Here is an 18,361-nt window from a genome sequence, read left to right on the forward strand (position 1 = left end):
TCAAGAAAGCAGTTTTTGCATCCATTTGATGGAATTTCCAACTATTCTGAGCTACTAAGGCAAAGAGTGTCTAGATGGTAGCCCATTTTGTTGTTGTTGGGGGGGGGGAGGGGGTGGGGGGGTGAGTTTCTTTGTAATTGACCCCTTCCTTTTGTGCAAAACCTTTTGCCACAAGGTTGGCTTTGTGCTTGTCAAGTGAGACATTAGTTTTATACTTTTTCTTGTAGACCCACTTGCAGCCAATGGATTTGATTCTCAATGGAGGATCAACCAGCTTCCAAGTGTCATTCTTTATCAAGGCATCATACTCCTTTTGCATCGCTTCTTTCCATTCCTCATGAGAAGTGGCTTATTTAAAGGAATTTGGTTCAAAATATGTAGACAAATTCAGTTCAAAATCATAAGAAACATCCATATCAATAGGTGAATTAGAATCATCTACATCACCTCCATTTTGCCTAGTTGAATTTATTGTTTCCATCTTTCCAACCTCATCAGGATGAACACTTTCAAGTGTCTTTGTCAGCCATTTTGGGGGACCTTTCTGAGATGGTCTAGGTTGCTCAGTTGATTGAGTTGGGACTGAATCAAGATTGAGTCTCCCTATTTTGTCAATCACATCACTCAAAATATCATTAGTGGTTGGAGCTTCATGTTGGGAATAGAGTGCCTCAGAAGAAGATTCCATAGATTGATTCAGTATAGGAATCCCCCCTTCAAGGTGTGGAATCTGATTATGAAATTCTTGGAATGATTTTGCATGTCCAAATCTATCCAAGCAGTCAAGCTACCACTCAACAACATTGTCAGCTTTGGAAGATTTAAGAAAGATTACATCTCTAGATACAACAAACTTCTTATTAACTTCATCATAGAGATGATATGCTTTGGAGGTATTTGTATACCCCAAGAAGATACACTTACGACTCCTTGCACCAAGTTTTTTTCCTTTTTCTTTTGGTATCAAGGCATAACAGGTGGACCTGAAGACCCAGATATGCTTTACCAAAGGAATGTGACCATAACCAATTTCATAAGGAGTCTTATTTCTAATAGCATTAGATCGGCGTATATTCTTTACATACACAATGCATAGAACTGCATCAACCCAAAACATCAATTCTAGATTCTTGAAAAACCTCATGGAACGTTACTACCATATTTAAGATTGTCCTATTCATTCTATCAGCTACTCCATTCTTTTGGAGATTATAAGGCATAGTTGTTTGATGTTTGATCCCATGCTGGCAAAGATAGTTTTCAAATTCATTTGAAGTGTATTATTTTCCATTATCAATATGAATAGAGCCAATATGAGATTGTGCATCATTTTCAATCCATGTATGAAAGTTATTGAATGTTTCAAAAGCATCAGATTTGTTCTTCAATAAATAAACCCAACACATTCTGGTGTAGTCATCAATAAATGTCATCATATATTTATTTCCATTTGCAGAAGGAACAGGCATTGGACCGCATAAATATGAATGAATGAGTTCAATTTTTCTATGTGATCTATAATGTGAATCATGAAAAGATTGTTCGCTATGCTTTCCTAGAATACAAGCATCACATTGCTTAAGCTTCCTAGGAATTGTAGGCAAAACCAGTAACACCATTTTTCTTCAACAAGCGAAGGTTTGCATAGTTCAAGTGTCCAACTCTAGCATGCCATAAAAGACTTCATGGAAATGTACCTTCATCATAATGAGAACTATATGAGAAATTTTGTGCACGAGCAGAGGTACCTTGCAACTTCATAAGCCTTTCTTCTTTTATCCCCATCATGACAAGTGAGTGATCTGATGTTTTTCTCACCTCGGCCTTGCCATCAAACATATGAATGGAGTGTCCTTGTTGGCGGATGTGGACCAAGGACAACAAGTTTCTCCTCAGTTGTGGGAGATATAAAACATTATGCAGCAGAAAGTTTGGAAGAACAAAAAATTTGAGCTTGATTGTGACAAGCCCTGATGGCTAGAGATTTGATTTGTCTACAAAGTAAAATACTCCATCAACATTGTCAGTAAATTCTTCAAAAAAATATCTTCTAAAATTCATGTGGAGAGTTGATCCTAAATCAAGAAACCAATAATTTTTCCAAGAAGCAAATGAAGCATTAAACAAGTCTTCAGTTACTCCAATATTATAATGTGCCATAACATAGTGAGCTGATTCAGGTGATTTACCTTTCTCTTTGTCATTGGTTTTACCTTTGGCTTTATTTATTTCCTGCTCGATTTTGTCCCAAGACAACTTACATGTGGATGCATCATGTGATCCATATCTATTGCAATGTATGTAATGAAGATCATTTTTTTCTCCTTGAAAGTGTCTACCCCCCCCTACCTTTGAAATTTCTTCTTCCTCTTCCTCTTCGATGATATTGTCCTCTGGAGGAATCTTGAGCACGATTCTTCTCTCTATGTGCAAGACACACAACTTCTTCATAAGACTAAGAAGTTGGCTTCTTCCCAAAATCTTTCTCTCTCTTCATTTGGACAACTTCAAGTTCAGAGTTCAGAGTGTGAGTCGTAAAGTTCCTTCAACTTCTGTAAGCATTCAAAAGCATTTGTAAATGGTGAAATATGATGAATCACCTCTTCATTTATAGATGATGTGATCAAGGAATAGGCATTTCTTTTCTTGTTTTCCCAAATGGAGAACTCCTTATCTAAAGTGGGATTTTCAGGTGCATTGTATCTTATACCTTCGCAGACTCCTTTCCATGACTCATTGAAAATGAGAGTGTGTTTGATCTTCCAAGACCATTCAGGATAGTTATCTTTTCCTGAGAGAACTACTCCAACAATAGATATCAATGAATGCATTTTAAATATGTGTATTATGTAAAAAATATTTTGCTGCCAATATATTGTAAAAATTGCACTTTTGCTAGTAATATGTCTAAAAATGCACTTAGATATATTAAAATAGAGGTATTATTTAGGGGAGGTGGTTTATGGGAGAGGGTATATTTAGGGGAGGGTGTATATGAGGGAGGGGTCAACCGGGAGTCGAAACTAGTGTATGGGATATGAGAAATCGAGAGTCACGTTATATCAAAGTGGTATTGGAGAAGGAAACCGGTGGTATGGGGAGAGAATTGTTTGGGAGGAGGTGGTTCGAGCATTCAACATATCACATTCATATTAAAAAATGTAGCATGGAGGCTTAACATACAACAACGCATACAACAAAAGATTGGTGTGGCAGCGCAGTGAGGAGGAGTGTGAGGTCGCGTATGGTGTGGCAGCAGACTATGGTGCTATATTATATGAAAAAAGGGAGATATATAGTGTTAATAACACATAAGTATAGATAGAATGAATAATTACTATTGTGTGGGTGTTGAGAGTACCGAGGGTGTCAAAAGTGCCAAGAGTGCCGAGGGTGCCGAGAGTGTTGTAGGATCACAGTCAAGGGACTGGAATGTGCATGGGAGGAGCAGTGGTATACAAGGGAGAGGTGATATAATTGGCAAATACAAGGGCAGGAAATACCAGCGTAGGTGTTCAAATGGCCTTGGAAGCAATTTAGGTTTGGCTCTCAAACCCAAGTCGCTTCAAATGATTAGGTGTCAACAATCGTCAAATCAAATCATTAGACATCAAGTTAAGTCCAAATTCACTATCGTAGAGAGATCTATAGTCCAAGCGTATTTCAACCATCAATTCAAAATTCCAAGTTATTGTCAAGTATCATGACACAACACTAAAGACTGCTCATCCATATCAGTCAGCCAAATCATGCCAAACTCTTGTAGCACAAACATAGTGACATATCTATATGTGTGTCTCGCTCACCTACAAACATAATATTAGTCTACATGATCATGTTATGGAAAACATTCAATATTTTCTTGCTTGCAAATATTGTTGTTATCTACAATATATCGGTACTAACATATTCCAGGTGAACATCTTGATTTCAAGCAAGATACTTCATTTTTATGTCATCAACAATTTAACCCAACAACTTTAGGAATCAGATTACAGTGGCACGATATGTTAGAGACACCTTGATTCAGAGTTCAGACAACTTCAGAAAGCTTTATATGATCGTCAATTGTAGTCAAACCCTTGGATGCTCCCTCCAGGTTAGCATGGGAATGTATTTAGCTGCCTGGACACTCTCTGGGCTTTAGCATGTGTGCATCTAGGGAAGAGATCTCCCAATTCTATGAATGCATCCGAAGCAGAAACCCTAATTTATGTACAAGCTTTAGATCTGAGACTTTGTTGTAGATCAATACTGTTAAGTGCACATGAATCATATTTCAATAGTACATAATGCAAATAGTGGTTTGAGAAGATATTCTCCCTCTGACTGGGTATTTACTGCATTCATCTTTATTTGTGTCATCAACCTGTCTCTCCTTGAGTCAAGTAACAACGGATTTATTAGATCGTAAACATATACCTATCATGGCTATTAGAATCATGACATCAATATTTCATCAAAGGTTAAACTCAAAGAAGTAGATAGATGCAACACCATATCTCAAAGACTATGGACACAATAGCACTTTCTATCAAGTCACTTATCAAAGTTAGGACATTCAGTTTAACCATATGTCATCAAGACATGACCACAGGTAGTAAGAGATATAGAATGTCAATCTCATAGCTATACCTCTAACACCATGTTTATCATGATCAATAGGATCAGTTAAAGTCATTCAATAAAGCTTTATCAAAATAGTGAGAGTGTCAATCTCTCTTTCCATATGCCTTCATCATGCTTATTATAAGCATTATCAACAGACTCATGTATAGGAGTCAATGAGTTATCCTTCTATGTGAAATCCAACATGTCCTAAGCATGACAAGTATCAAGAGTATCATTTACTACAATCAAAGTGTTAGCCTTCTTTATAGGATCAAGATATCCAACAGATGGATGTTAGTAAAATAGAAAGTGTATCAATGTATCAACATTAGATAGCCTCATAGAATATAAGAAGATCAAAATGTTCAACACCAGGTGGATCATTTCATCAAAGGAAGCACAGATCCAAGTTACTTTCATATGCATATATGAGCCATAAGAAAAGAGACATCCTCATGATACCTTAGGGCTTACTAAGTCATCTAATGTTACAACTGAAATACAACATACCATGCATACCTTGTGGTATTCAAATACCTTTGCACCTTCTCATAGGCAACTTGTATTGCTTTTCACCTTTTCATTAAGTACCTCTTTACTTCTTTCCAAATCTAGATTTTCTTTCATGCATCTCAAAATGATCCTCAAGAAGGATCTACCCATCACATCTCATCAAGGAGGTTAGAAACATCCATATACTCAAATACATATGCAAAAAGTATAAGAAATAAGCATAATCATCATATCCATAGGTCTAAACAAAAGTAAGAGGCATCATAAGTTAAGAAATACTTATCTTCAATGAGAGATGATCCTCTACCTCTTGAACCAATCTTCAAGAGACATCAATGTCCATGGTCCATATACCAATGTTTCTTTTAGTTATCCAACCAAGTCTGCTAGGGATGATCCCATCTAGGGCTGCAACAAATCTTTGTCAAGGGCTTAAGCATCTTCACATTGATCAGCTAGGTTCCATACCTTCTATTGTTTCGAAAAACCAAGGTCTTATCTCCAACCCTAACCTCATAGAATCCATCAAACCCTAATAATAAATTTTCCTAGGGTTTTCTTCAAACCTTAGAAGTATTTTAGGTCTCCACCATCCTCTTCTTGCTTCCATCAAAGGTGTCATCATCAGAGTGATGTTCATGGCTTTTATTTAGCCCATCTTCGATACCATGTTGACTTTTCATAGGGCTACATTGTTCTTTTCTGTGGTAATTGCATTTCTTCATTTATACATTAAGTTCACCCCATATCAAACAGAAGTTCCATCAGATCACATCGTTCTCCCGATCTATCTTTGCGTAGAGATAAGAGAAATTGGTAGATCAAAAAGGTTGAGTTCCTATTATTTCCCTCGCTATCAGATCCGGACGTAGATTTGTCTTCTGCATGCTTGGTAGATTTGTCCTCTACATGCTTGGATGATGATAGATATATATCACTGGGAAGGGAAAGGTAGGGATCTTGAAATTGAAACCTTAGCGTTGTTGATAGGTTAGAATCAAGACCCTAATTTGCTTCAATTGGAAACCATGTGTCACAGATCATCAGCGCTTGATCCTTAGAGGCATTCCTGGCTTGTTCTTCAGTCACGTCTTTTAGGCAACAAGTTTTATATCCACAAAGATCTGCAAATCCGTAAACCCTCACTGCTCTGCAATTACCAGAATGCGCCATTACTCCCTCTCCCTTCAGAGCTCTTCAACCAATTTGTTCAAAATTATTAAATCTAAATAAATAAATATATATACATACATACATACATACATACATATAGATATAGATATAGATATAGATATAGATATAGATATAGATATATATATATATATATATATATATATATATATATATATATATATATATATATATATATATATATATATATATATATATCTATATATATATAGATAGATATATATATATATATATATATATATAGATATATATACACTTTTTCATGGATATATGTTTTCTATTTCTCAATATGAGAGAGTTTATTGAAAATTATTCATAGGAAACAACATTGCAAGGGTTAATAAACCCATCTGCCAAGCATTGGTTGGAAAATTAGATAGGAACTATCATAATGAGGATAGCGCTGAAAGTAATAGTTGCATTCTCGACACATTTAACAACACTGCAAACACACACACAAAACATGATGTGGGGAGGTTAGTTAACATCCAAGATAACTCGATAATGAATCATATTTTTAAAACGTACGCGATGAAGATTGAGGAAGACACATTGCACTTCAAATCAGGCTCTCTCATTGAGATTAGAATGGAGTAGGCCAATGTAAGCAAGTTCATGGAAGACAATCTAAGCACCAATGAGACAAACCGAAAAGACATCAAGAATAAGGGCTCTCAATGCACAACGATCAACCACCTAAGAAAATAAAAACCACCTGGGAATGACCGAAGCAAAGGTCAATTACTCACTCTCAAAAGCCTAAGAAACAATGAGGGTATTGTTATTCTAAAATTTGACAAAGGAGATCCATTGTTGTGATGAACAAGGAGGATTATGGCAGTTACAAAAAAACTTAAAGATAATCTTATTTCTTGGATAATCAAAGAAGTCAAAAGAGCCATCAAGGATTTCAATATTGACCAAGGATTAAAGAAGTGTCTTTTACTGAGTAATGAGATTACGCTTAGGATTTATGGAGCTCCCAAAATTCAAAAGAATGGTACTACTATAATACTCATAGTAAACATAATTGGATTTACCACATATGCATTAGCAAAATATGTAGCCAACTCCTTTGCCCCTCTTGGCAAAACTTACTCCTACATTAAAGACTCAAACCATTATGTGGAGCTCATCAAATGAAAAAGGATGGATCCAAAAGACAAGATTGTGAACTTCTATGTAACTCAACTATTCATAAAGATACCATTAAAAGAAGTTATTCAAGTAGTTATGGAGGTTACGAACCTTGAGACTACCAAACTTACTGCGAATTGTCTTCATTCTACGTTCTTCACTTCCAAGGTGAGTATTTCAAACATAAAACAGGGGTGTCTATGGGGTCTCCATTATCCCCCATAGTATCCAACCTTTTCATGGAGAAATTTGAGAAGAGCCTTGGAAACCTACCCTCTTAAACTCAAATATTGGATAAGTTTCATTGATGACACTAGTGTGAATTGGCCGCATGGGGACTCTGAGCTAAACAACTTCCTAAACCACCTTAACATCATTTCTAATGAAATTAAATTCACAATGGAGGGTGAGGAAAATAATTGCATTCCATTCCTTGAGATTCTTCTAATAAGAAAAAGAGATGGATTGTTGGCCCACAAAGTATACAGAAAGAAGGCTCACACAGATAGCTACCTCCATGTCAATTCACATCAGTATTGTGCAATTTCTCCTGCAAATCTATCGAAGTGCAAACATTCCCTCAAATTTTACATTCAAAAAATAGGTTTGCACCTCGAGAAATTTGATCCCTCTCGGCACTTGATAGATCCGGTGTTAAGATGGATCTATGATGGTTAATAATATCCACGGTAAAGCGAGAGTGAATATCAATTGTTAAGAAGCATATCGTTATAAAGTATTTTGATTTTTAAGATAGGTTTTTGGCGATAATCACATAAGAATTCATTTGTCGACGTGTTTCGAACCAACAAGTGTGGTTCATCGTCATGACAAGATGAAGAATGAGATCGCATAGGTTAAATAGAGAGAAACATCATTCAAATGCCTAGAAAAAAATAGCTATAATTGACCACAGGGAATGGGTATAGTTGACAAGGCAACATCTATATATGACTGGTCCAGGGATTAGGGAAATTTTAGTTAATTCATTAATTAATTAGTTAGATATATTTATTTATTTAATTTCATATGCACCTAAATATATCTAAATGAAAATTTTGAATTAGGAAGAATAAACCAAATAATTAATTACCCTCATTTTTCTTTACTAATAATAATAAAAATTAAATAAACTCATAATAATATAGGGAACAAAATATTATGTTTATTACATAAATAACTAATTGGTTAATTTTATTATCAGTCCTATTTTTATATAACCAAATAGGAATAATATTCTAAAAAATAGATGAACCCATAACAGTTCTAACCCATGAGGTGTTATGGTATGAACTAGAATAAATTAATAAATAAGGATTATTAATCACTAAATAAATTAGATAATTTTTTTATTCAAATTAATTATTTATATTAAATAAAGGAAAAATATTAAGGGAACAATAAGGATTAAACCTAATTGATAATCAATTAATTGTGAAATAAGTTATGGTTTTTGGGCATGTGGTATTGATAAGCGATGATATTGGCCCTAACAAAATCTATTCACAAGTTAATAACAAAATCAAAATATAATAAATTAATTTTAAAATTACATTTTTATTATTAATTGAGTCGACATTTAAATGTTTACATAAACCAAACTTTATATTATTTCAACCTTCTTTGTTATTTTTAAATTTCTTGTACCCTACATATAAATGTTAAATATTTATACCTATTAGAAAATATTTATAACTTGACATTTACCCAACTCGATAAACAATCATTGTAAGGTATATATGTATGCGTAAAACTTCATTATAAAGCACAGTGGATTCTTTGGCTCGTTGGGCTCGGCGATTCCTATTTCCAATCCCATAGGAAATTTATTGCGCCCTGACACGCGCCCGAGATAGCCATATATAACACGCCGGTGGTGATGGCTACAGAGAAAAAAAATACTGGCGTGTTATATATGGCTATCTCGGGCGCATGTCAGGCGCAATAAATTTCCTATGGGATTGGAAATAGGAATCGCCGGCTCGTTGTATTCTGTCAGAGATTTCTAGGGTTTTAAGGTGTTGTAAGATTTGAATTTTGAAGTGTTCATCGAAAGGGTGCGAGGCTGAATGATGTAAAACTTCATTATAAAAGACAGTGGATTCTTTGGCTGGTTGTATTCGGTCAGAGATTTCTAGGGTTTTAAGGTGCTGTAAGATTTGAGTGTTCAGCGAAAGGGTGCGAGGCTGAGGAAGCAAAACAGTTTGAGCTAGGACCGAGGAAGCAAGAGAGTTTGAGCTAGGGCGGCAATGGCGAAGAAGAGGAAGGTGGAGGTGGAAGAAGAAGCACAAGAAGATATAGCCGTGACAAAAGAAGATGAAGAAAGTGAAAACCCTGAAGCCGATGGTAGCAGCGAAGCCGAAGTCGAGGAAGACGAAGAAGATATAGCCGTGGCAAAAGAAGATGAAGAAAGTGAAAACTCTGAAGCCGATGGTAGCAACGAAGCCGAAGTCGAGGAAGACGAAGAAGACTTGAAGAAGCTGCTGGAGCCTTTCAGCAAGGAACAGTTGATGTACATCATCTCTGAGAACGCTAAAAAAAACCCGCAGCTTCTAGAAAATATTCGAAAACTCGCTGACAAGGATCCGGCGCACAGGAAAATCTTCGTCCATGGCCTCGGCTGGGACACTACGTCGGAGGCTTTGAAGTCCGTTTTCTCCCAATACGGCGCACTTGAAGAATGCACTGTCATCATGGACAAGAGCACCGGCAAATCGAAAGGTTACGGATTCGTGACATTTATGCACATGGAAGGTGCGCAGAAAGCCGTGAAGGAGCCCAGCAAGAAAATCGATAGCAGAATGATTGCTTGCCAGATGGCGTCCGCTGGCCCGGCGCCAGCGCACCCTCCCACCGAGACCACTGGGCGGAAAATCTATGTGAGCAACGTTTGGGAAAGAGCTAACCAGTCATATATTGGGTATTTAATGTCCTCAGAGCAGCACGCGACTTAACGCGATAACGGGCAAATTCGACATTAAATAATATTTGCTCGCTCCCGTGTTATCGGGCTAAGTTGCGTGATGCTCTGAGGGCATTAAATACCAGCTCCAGCCCAACGTTCCGGCCGATATTGGGGCGGAGAAATTGTTGAACTTTTTTTTTAAATACGGGGAAGTAGAGGAAGGGCCGTTAGGGTTTGATAAGCAGACGGGAAAGTCCAGAGGTTTTGCACTTTTCATTTACAAGACTGTTGAGGGTGCTAAGAAAGCTTTGGAGGAGCCGAACAAAAGTATAGAAGGTCATTCCATGAACTGCAAACGGGCAGCAGAGGGTAGCAAGCAGAGGAGCACGCATACCCCTGTTACTGGCACTCTACACCCCAATGACCTGGCGCTCACCCACGGCGCGGGTTCGATACTGGCCGGGGCAGCACAGGGTGTTCTTGGCAGCTCATTGCCTTTTAATCAGGGCGGTGCTCCCGGGTTCAGTCAGGCGTTTAATGCTATTTTGGCCGGTCAGAATCAGATCTTTCCTCGGCTGAATCATTCGCTTTCTTCATTCAATCCACCTTCGCTGTCGCAGGCGCCTGCGTTTTCGCCATCTGATCAGAACTCGCTTGGATCAGTAGGGTCGTATGGAGGGCACCCGAGCTTGGGGGGTTATGGGTTTCAGCATGGCGGTGCTGGCAGTGTTAATCCCGGTGTTCTTGGCGATTATGGTACAGCTCTACAAGGTTTGAATGCATATTAGAGTTCCCAGCTTGGGCAGTATCAGTATCAGTCGCAGTCGGGCGCTGGTTCTTTAGGTGGAATGCCTCCTTATTTACCACGTTAGATGCATTTCCAAAGGAGATGGCGCTGATACAATGTTGAAGATGTATTTTGTATGGGCTCATTTGCCTGGGATTCATTGATGTTGGCCAGTCATCATCTTTGTTTATTAGGTTTTGCTTAACAAACTCTTGACATTTTCAACCAGCTGATGGTGAACTTCGTCTACGTTTGCTATGCGTAACAAGAATTTTGACTTTTTTAATATAGCTTCATCGATGAAAATATATATATATATAGATATATATATATTAAACTGCACTCTACATGATACAATTTTTTTTGTAACTATGGATTCGTATTCAGGTGGGAATGGGAAGTTTCCGCTTCTCTTTAGTGTTTTTCTTAACTCTCTTAGAAAGTTATTACAAAATTTAGTTCATTGGTTAAACGCTAATGGGATTGGAAATGTATCTTTTGGTTTTGTTGTTTTCGTCGCTTTGTGGTTTTTACATTAGGTTATAATTTAGGTTATATATATTGATAGTTGGGATCGGAAATGTATCTTTTGGTTTTGTTGTTGGTGTGGTTTCGTGGTTTTTACATTAGGTTATAATTTAGTGTTTGAGATGATATTGTATGTTAGTGTATATTTATTTAGTTTTAGATCTGTTAAATTAGAGTAAAAAGAGATTTGATTTCTGTCAGCGACCAATCAAAATTAATTGGATCTAAGATGGGATTTACACTTTCCAATTTGATTTCATTTATAATATTTTGTAATCTTCAATTTGAATTCAAATATAACATCTAGTTTTTTTCCTCAGGAAAAATCACAATTTTATTCAAAAGGAAATGAACAAAATTACATATAGTAGATGCTCAAGGCATATGCATAATAGCGGGCCTTGTTGACCAAGATCAATAAGAACTCATCCGAGAGTTAACCTATTATTTCTAATCTTTATTTTTTTCCACTTTTCTTGAACCACTAGAGTTGGGTGTGGATGATAAAATAGACTTTTGTGATTCATTTATAATTGTCAGTATTTCTTTGTCTGAGTCCAAGCTTTATGATGCATGGGTTTGTTTGGTACCAATAGTTTCTTTTTCAGAAGTGGTCATCACAATCTGTTGTTGTTGTTCAATACAAATTGGAACTAATGCAGTGTTGAGTTTTGATGTGTCCTTTGTCTTGAGGATTTGATGCATTGTTGTTTGTGGTGCTTTTTGTAGTTTCTTCTTCTTCTGTTTCAACTGCCTTTGGATTAGAAAACTGTCATCCTTTTGGCTTTTGTGGTTGTCTCTTTTTTTGTTTTGAGGATAGGCATTTTGAAGATGACCAATTTGAATACATAGACAACATTTGAAGGTCGTATTCTCATAGTCAAGAGGTTGCGACCACTGTTGATTGTTGTAATATAACATGATGCAATCTGGTAATCCTTTACTAAGGTCAATCTTCGCACAGATTCTGGCAAAGGTGAAGGCATTCTTTGTGAGTTCATTTACATCTACTTTTATAAATTTCCCAAGGGCATTCCCAATGCCTGCTAATACTTTATGATGCTAGAAATGCAAAGGTAGATTATGTAACCATACCCATACTGGAATTTTGGAAACCACTATGGTATTTGCATCAAAATCTAGAAACCACGGTGTTATGAAGAGGCCTGCATTACCCCAAAACCATGGTCCCTCATGTAATGCATACTTCCTATGTTTTGCAGTGTTGAATTTGAGCATAAGTGGATGTAACAATTTTTTGTCCATGTGGAAATGATACATTGATGTAGGGCTTCCGATTTGGGCAAGAACCCATTGAATCTGTATATCACAGCTTTAGAAGGAAATTCATTATGGATCTCACTTACCTCAGGCACTGTAATACTTTCTTTGAATAAATAAAATTTTGAAAACTGACTAGTATACCCATCTTGTCTTGAATCAGTTGTTTGAGAGATTTTACCCCCTCCCCACACCCAATATTTAAGCAGAATCATTTCCCACCAACCTAAGTTATGCTAGGATAGTCTATGTTATGCTAGAGTAGGTTGGGTTAGACTAGGTTAGAGTAGGTTATGCTAGGTTAGAGTAGGTTTGTCTAAGCTAGGCCAAGATAAGAAAGAGTAGGTTGGAATAAGCTAGGCCAACTGGGCTATAGTAGGTTACACTACGATAGGATAGGGTAGGCTAGGCTAGGATACTCTAAGTTAAGCTACATTAGGCTAGAGTAAGCTGGGACAGCTTAGTCTAGGCTAGCCTAGAGTATGATAAGCTAGGGTAGGCCAAGATTAGTTAATAGGTAGAGTAGGCTAGCGTAGGTAAGAGTAGGCTAATTTAGATTAGGTTAGGCTAGAGTGTGAAAGGGTAGGTTATAGCAAACTAGGCTATAGTAGGTGAGAATAGTGTACGTGAGAATAGTAGAACCATACCAATCTTCATTTCTTCCCAAAGAACCAACAAACAAAGAGGTTCCAAATGGTTTTGATTGGGATTCACAATCTCTTCATTATACAAGAATGCACACCTTTCAAAAATGGAATGGAGAACTATCAAAGGAAGCTTGACTAATATTGGTTCTATTTGTCTTGTTATTGTTATGTTACCTCGTTATCAACAACTAAAGAAAGGATATCTGATGATCTCAAGAATTTCTATCAGGTCAACAAAGACCACCGCATTTGTTAACCAACTCCCTCACCAAGTTATCCTGTGGACATCGTATCAATGAACTGTCTGACATGTGGCTCTTCCTACCATGTACTCAAACTCGCTGGAATTATTGTACCCACACATATCTGATTGAACCTTTAGATGTATTCCTATCGGCACTGTGGTATGGAACGTGGCATACCATCCAACCATGGGCTCCATTCAACATATAAGATTTGTGTTGAAAATAACGTTGACCTGGCATAGGCCATGTAATAACGTGGCCATATGCCACCAAATCAACCTTTTTCTAAAATTTTTGTCATGGGTTGTCACATATGTTGTGTGACATCTCATAGCAGAAAATTGCAAATAAAGGGCAGAGCTGGAGGTCATTGTTCAAGAAGAGTAAGAAGAGGAGATTTTTCGTCTTTGTAATTGAATACCTGATTCTACAAAAAAATCAATACCTTGATATTAGAATCAATTTCATCTTCTTGAGATTTTGGTTTACAAAAACTTTTCTCCATGGAGACCACTTTCCAAAGAGTACTAAGCCAAAGAAAAGTTCAAAGGAAGAGTGGTAAGATGAAATTATTTAAATTTCATGATTAATATTTCTTATGAGCATAAAATGTTCAATGTGCTCAAGTATTTCCCATTTTAAATTGTGAATAGAAATTTATTTATGAGAGAATCCACCTCATAAATAGTTTCCTAATATCAAGTTGGAAGGTGAGATTTTCATGGGATTGTTTCGCTTAATAATGTGGATAAGGGAAGAGTTTGGTGGAGTTGAGAGATTTCCTCATTAAGAATTTCATAGGTTACTCCTTTTATGGATCAAGAGATTTATTCTCTCCTTGCAATTTGGATCTAGGGAGACATTCTCTCCCTTGTTTATGGATCTCAAAAAGTTGTAAATTCTCTTATGTACTCTTTGTTTGTTGGAGAGATTTTTTAAAGGGAGAGAGATTTTTCTTGAGAGCTTGTTCAGAGTTTTTGGAGAGCTTGTTTGAAAGAGTCTTGTTTATAGGGTTTGTGGAAGAAACTTTTGTTTACAGAGCCTTGAGAGCTCAAGAGAGGATGTTTTTCTTAGAAATGTATGCATTGTATTGGCCTTGAAATATCTTTAGTAGGAGAAGGCAGTTGTGGGATTTAATCCTTTTTGTACATCATTGTAGACATTCCTCTTTAAAGAAAGACAATAAAGTGATTCAACCTTTCCAGGGAAATTCAGAGATGCAACCCAGTGGAGGGAGTGAAATTTGTTATCAACTATGTCATGATGCTTCATGTTTTCTCTTATTCGTTTCTTGTTTATGTTTTGATTGAGCCTCTTAAGTTATAGTTTTATGTGATTTTCTTATGTGAACCTCTTAAGCCCTTAGGATCAAGTAAATAGTCTTTTTCACAATTTTTTATGCTCTACAAATTTTAAATCATTTGCCTCTTGCAAGGGCGACGCCATCATCTTTTGGAGAACTATTCATCTATAATTTTCTAAGTTAACACAAATATTTCATGGGTTCGTAGCTCAACTATAGTTTATTGTGTTAGCTTGCAAGTTGTGAATTACTATCTCCATGCTAAGTAGGAAGAGCCTTCCTCTTTAGGGTAGATCGTTTTGTTAGTATGGTGATGTAGAAGTGTGTTTTTATTCCCTTACAATTATATTTAATATTGTTTAGTTGTCACTCTTATGAAATCTTGTCGATGTGTTGCAGTTACTGACTATTGATTAAATTGTAGAGTATTTGATGCTGACTACTTGTGTCACAACCAAGATCCTTGATCGATCCCTTTCTTGATCATGTGTTGTATTCAATTGTTGCAACAGTTTTCTAAGTTATTGTTGAAACATAATATTAGATAGATTGTTGTTATACATATTACACTATGTTGCATAGTCAATGATTTGATGAGTTTGTTGATTATGTGCAATTTTATTTGAGTGGTTTATTCAGTTATTTCCTAGAGTTCAATTTTTTTTTTCTTGCAAGTATGATTGTTAACAATTGAGTGATGTTTATTATACAAGAGTGATTTCAATTTAGAACTGTGTTGAGTGATTGAATTACTTGAGGATTTGAAAGTGATGAATTCATTGTGTAAAGAGTGAAGAGTTACAACAACTTGTGTTTTGATAAATTACCATGATATTGAAGAGATTTCATTATTGATCAATATTAGTTATTAATTTCAACTTGCATAGATTTTGAACAATAACCTTGAAATAAAAAGACCTAACCTGGTAGAAAATTTATGTGTGTGTAATCAATTGGTTCTAATTAAAAGATAATTGATTTTCCCAACAAAAGTTATGACAATCAACCACCATTAGTTGGTCCCATGAACATGGAACCTAGCCATGAAGGGTTGAACAAGGGCGTGTCACCTTCCATTAGGGGCTAGAAGCACCTAATATTTTTTACCATCTATAAATATCTAACACATGTAGGGAACACCTTTATGGGAGTTGCTCTAGTTAGATATTAGAAGTTCATCGCAGTTTGAAGTATTATTATTCCATTAACAATTAAGTATGGTCCAATATGATGCATCTATGATTATTGTCCCTAATGATTGGTATCTTATGCTTGATCTTGGGATGGTTTTTCCAAGTGGTCCTTCACATAGCATTAGAGGCCTTGAGGGCACTTTTCATGCCTCCACTACACATTATGCCTTGAAGTTGCAGTGCTTCCCCTCCATACAAAAGCGTTGGGAACTTTAATAACTCTAATAGATTATTAACACCTCAAAGCACCCATATATTTTGAAACACTACGATTTTCTTGCTTGGTGTTAGATACTATTAATGTTGTAATATTTTATGGCATAATTTTTTTATTATGAGTTATTAGGTTGTCTTATAACCCACTACATTGATTCATACTCAAATTTCAACTTTACTGTTAATACCAGAAAATCGTACACATATTTATACAATCCAAAAGACACCCAAAGTCATCCAGAAGAACATATAAGTTAAGGTTTTCCAACTGAAGACATTATTAAGTTCAAATAAATTAATCTTTCCTACGGTCTTATATATAAAATTGGATTGTACGGCTTATCCTCGCGAATAAATTACAATTGTGTGGCAATTCCTATGAAATTTGTGTGGTCGAAGAAAAGGCCGACTCAACAAATTAGGGACCACTTCCCACACTTGGAAGATGATTACTTGACATGTTCCATTCAAGGATAGTTGAATTCAACTTGCCCTGGAGATATGCATCGCTCAAAGGAATCTTGTTGTTCTACTCATAAATCATTTTAATTCATGAACCAAGAGAGGGAAGAGAGATTTAAAAATATATATATAAACAGTCCATGGGAGAACCAAAGAGAAGGCAATGTTATGCTAGAAAAAATGTTATGAGAGCAATCCTTCATTTCATTGTTGAAGTAGAAGAAGTAGAGCATTATTGTGTTGGAAAAGTTGCTTCTTAGCAATCCATAATTCTAGTGTGGAGAGGATTTCACCATTGACGAAGCCTTGATACTTCTTTGATAGAGAGGGGAAGCTTGTAAAGAGAATGAGGAAAGGAACCTCCTAGCTAAGGATTTTTGAGCACCATAGCCTAAAGAAATCTCTTCAAGTGTTTAGTATGCATCTATTGTATTCATCTTCCACCACTGGCACTCAATAGAGGGAGCCATTGTCCATAATTTCGTTGACTTGTTTACTTCATTAAGCATCATTTATGTGTTTAACTCTTTGTTTTATTTTATGTTTGCATATGCATTTTTCTCACCATTTGCAATGCTTTGTTTCTTCATGCTTGTCCACTCACAACAACCAAATTGCTTGTATTCCTTTGCAAGGAACAACCAACTACTAAGGAGGTGTATTTTGGTACCCCATTGCTAGAAAAACACTACTACAGTAATTAGCGACTCCACTAGTTTCTTTTCTTTACTCTAACAGTTGTGTTTGCAAGACCCTCTCTCTGCACTATCACCTCATTAGGCGTGCAACATCTTTCTGTAACTTTTGCAGGACCTATGGGAGTTCTTGTCAACCAAAAATCTTGACGTGCACAGTAAAACTTGTGGAGATTACAAAAAACATAAATATTATTGTTACCAACCAAAGCATTTATTTTTATTCATTTTTCGGACTAGTATTAAGTGTTCTTATATAAATTAAGTAATCTTTTCTTCCCTTGCGTCTCCTAGACGAACCTAGGATTACATATGAAAACTTTCTTAAAGCACTTAAGTTTCCATATCCCTTTGTTGAAACTCACATAGTGTAATAGGAAAAAGAGTAAGTGGCCCATTATCCACACATTATTTCTTTTTCATGTAAGGAATAATAAAAACTTAGTGTAATTAGGAGGATATTGAAAATGATCATCGCATATCCACATCTTATCACATGTTGTATGTTCACTTGCCCACTTACAAGCAATTACACATCACACAGTAAGATTCTATAAGCTTTGTATAATAAGACATCCAGTTTCCGGTGCTTTTTGTACTTAGCTTGTTTTGGCTTACATCTCACACCTTAAGAAAGGAAAGACTAT

The 18,361-nt window shown here is 36.2% G+C and overlaps 1 pseudogene; it reads left to right on the top strand.

Annotated features, from left to right (window-relative positions):
• Nucleotides 1-9,689: 9,689 nt before the first annotated feature.
• LOC149259612 (UBP1-associated protein 2B-like) lies at nucleotides 9,690-11,229 on the top strand (annotated as a pseudogene).
• Nucleotides 11,230-18,361: the final 7,132 nt, after the last annotated feature.

Source organism: Pinus tabuliformis, chromosome 6 (assembly GCF_031772625.1).
Source record: "Pinus tabuliformis cultivar Carrire ecotype Pingquan chromosome 6, CPIR1, whole genome shotgun sequence".
NCBI lineage: Eukaryota > Viridiplantae > Streptophyta > Pinopsida > Pinales > Pinaceae > Pinus > Pinus tabuliformis.